This window comes from Sciurus carolinensis, chromosome 2 (genome assembly GCF_902686445.1).
Source record: "Sciurus carolinensis chromosome 2, mSciCar1.2, whole genome shotgun sequence".
Taxonomy (NCBI): domain Eukaryota; kingdom Metazoa; phylum Chordata; class Mammalia; order Rodentia; family Sciuridae; genus Sciurus; species Sciurus carolinensis.
Window position 1 is genome coordinate 102818602 of NC_062214.1, and position 3524 is coordinate 102822125.

General features: G+C 36.9%; 1 pseudogene; it reads right to left on the reverse strand.

The window, feature by feature from the left end:
* Nucleotides 1–748: 748 nt before the first annotated feature.
* Nucleotides 749–1719, reverse strand: LOC124978283 (cysteine and histidine-rich domain-containing protein 1-like; annotated as a pseudogene).
* Nucleotides 1720–3524: the final 1805 nt, after the last annotated feature.

Below are 3524 nucleotides of genomic sequence, written 5' to 3' on the forward strand. Positions count from 1 at the left end.
ATGATGTAATTTTTTAAAAAATACTTATTTTAGTTATAGATGGACACAATGCCCTTATTTTATTTATTTTTATAGAGTGGTGAGGATTGAACCCAGTACCTCACACATGCTAGGCAAGTGTTCTACCACTGAGTCACAACCCCAGTCCGTAATGATGTAATTTTAAAATTAAATTAATGTGAACAAATTCTAATTTGTTGGTCAATGCATATATTCCCCTTTAACTCGTATATTACCTCAGAATTAATCCTCTTAGAAAAAGTGACTGTCCTACATGAAAAAAAAAAAAATACAGAGCTTCATTTCTTCTCTGAAGATTTTCAAGTATTACAGGAACAAAAAGTCCATAAAGAAAAAAAACTGATTAAAAATTGATATTTCCATCTTGCTTTACTAATTATGGGATAACAGAAGTATAAAAAACAAATATCTCTTGTTATTTCTTTGTTTAACATAACAATAATACACTAACAATACTGCAATTACACTTGTGAGCTATTTTCCAGCTTCTTCAAGTAAGGGACACAGTGTGGTTCTACCAGTGAGGAAATATGAATATGAATAATCAATCTTACGGAATGCAAAAGATGGAAACACAAAAAGATAAATTGACTTTGGCTTTTAAAAACAAAAACGTAATGTGACCCTTTAATGCCTGATTCAACAACAAAATGTTACAGCAGCAAGCCACCACTTCACCATACATTCAGAATTCTGAAATAGGCAACAGCCCTCCCGCAACCTCAGTCTATTCTTTTTGTTCTTTTTGTTCTTCCTGCTTTTTGGTGGTAGGTAGTTCAAGGCTTGCCCACCGCATAGGTTCAGCTCTTCTCATGGTGATCTCAATCTTTGTTGCAGTCATAGTTACAGACTTCGTTTTACATCAATCACACCCCATAATTTCACAATTTGATGCAATTCCTTCTCTCCTTCAAATGCGATGTGCACATTTAACAATGTACTATTAGCTTCTACTTGGCTAAGTTCTGGAAGCATATACTGAAATGGTGACTGCACTCCCAGTCTGATGCTAGTAATGTCTACATGGAACAACTTTTTTCCCAGCATTCTTTTTAGTCCACACACTTCCCTGTTGTACACCCTTCTTGGGTTCAGAATGTATTAAAATCAGCTTTTACAACAGCTCCAATATTTCTTCCTCTCGAGGAAAATAGATACTTCAGAATGATATATACAGACTTCTTCTAGTCTCTGTGGGCCCTGATATGTCTTTGAACACCCTCCATTTTTACATGACGTCCCAATCTTAATTAAAGCACTATCATCTTCTTTCTTATCTTCTTCATTTCCAGATGATAGTTTAAGTTTATCAAGTGCTTGTTTTAGGGAGGCAGATATTTTTAATTCCAAATTTGTCATTGATTCATCTGGACTTGGCCTTTTCATCACTTCTACTGGTTTAGGGGATTGAATTCTGTGCTCCTGAAATTTGGGTTTCAATTCAGATATTTCTTTCTTTTCAGTAGTCTTGACTTCAGGCTTGACTGGCTCAGGTGGCTTCTCACTATTATGTCTACATTTTGTACAGCCCACAATACTTAAGAAATCAGAAAAAAATCAGTTGTTCTTAGAGCAAGTCCAACCCTCTAATGCATCATGAAAGACTGGAACACCTGGGTGATTTGTGCAAGCATCATCGGAATTGTTCTCAGGGTTGAAGTGCTGGCCACAGCACCAATTATAGTACAACAGGACCATCTTCTCTTTCCATAGTTACAGGTAAGGTCCAAATACCCAGGCAACATTAACCTCTTAATCCCAGCTTTGGTACTGTGAATTTATTTATTCATTCATTCATTCATTCATTTATAGTGTGATTGAAACCAGGGGTGTGTAACTGCTGAACTACATCCCTAGTCCTTTTTTAATTTTTTAAAATTTTGAAACAGGGTCTCTCTAATTTGTTCAAGCTGGCTTCTAACTTGCAATCCTCCTGCCTCAGCCTCCCCTGTCATTGGGATTAGAGGTGTGTTCCACTGAACCAGGCTCTGGTACTCTGATTTTAAAGAGACCTGGATACATTTTAACTCTGTTTTTACTGTTCCCTACTACTACCAAATGATTTCTCTTATGTCTAAGGTTCAAATGTCCTCAAAAGGAGTATTTGATTGCTTTGGATATTCACTATGCAATGTCAGGGGTCTTTTTTTGTTTGTTTGTTTGTTTGTGGTGCTAGGGATTGAACCCAGGGCCTTGTACTTATGAGGCAGGCACTCTACCAACTGAGCTACATCCCAGTGCTCTGTCAGGGATCTTTGTTGAGCAGTTTTCATACAAAACTAATAGATCTGTAACCAGGGACCAGTGTCCACAGTCCTGGTCTAATTAGCAGTAGCAAGGAAAGCAAGGTCACATGGTTCATTTATTTTCCCTTTAATCTGGACTTTTCATGAATTTTTGTATCTTAAAAGATAAAATTTTAAATTTCTTAATGAATGTTACTGAATGCAATACAATTACTCTAAGTTATGTTAAGTATGTATAACATATATAACATAACCATATTCTCTGTTCAGAATAAATCGATGAAAAATGTTAAGCACGAGCAATATAAAGAAAGTGCATAGCATCACTCTGATACGAAAACCAGACAAAGACACATCAAGGAAAGAAAATTTTAGGTTGATATCTCTGATGAATATAGACGCAAAGATCCTTAACAAAATTCTGACAAATCACATACAAAAACATATTAAGAGGAAAGCACATAGCAACTATAAAATGAACTTAGCAAATAAAATTGCAGTAAGGAAAGGAGCATGGTGTTTGAAGTACAGTCTGGAAAGCAACAGGAAGATTAGAAAAATACAAGAACTCTTCATGCTAGCACGTTCATGATAAAATAACAACTTGTTAAAAATGATAAAACAACAATGGAATAAGTATAAAAGGGAGCTTGCAGAATATAGGAAATAAGTTAAAACTGTGCTAGTTAGGAGCTATCAGGTGCCAGAAATTATACTGTATTGTAACACAAAGAGGTAAAGAATCGCTAGCTAGGTACTGAAGAATCAAAAAGGGAAAAAGGGAGCACTAAGATTTTAAATAAATATATGGTATATCGACACATTTCAAGAAGAATCTTCCACCCCAGAACTGAGGGAACAAAGGGAAGAAGTTAGAATAATGAAAACAGAGACACTTGGAGGAAGAGCCCCAAGAAACCAAGTATGAAAAGGGGTGCTGCTTGGTTGTTGCTAAGGTCTCTTAGCTCAGAGAAGGGTAACCACAACCCAGACCTCCAAGGATGTGCTGACCAACTGGTACTGGGGTCTTTGAGGGAGTGCAACGAGGCTGGTTCTGTAGTATTAAATAAACTGTGAGTGTAAACAACCGTAAAAACTGACTCAGCCAGTGCGAAGAAGAGAGGCTCCCTTGCCCCTGAAAAGAGCACAAAATCACCTGGAAATGGAGGAAGAAGTCCCTTCTCCCGGCTTCAGTCTCTCAGTCTCCCCTGATGCTCCCTATTGGTAGCATCTAACAGAGCAACTGGCAAAACAGAA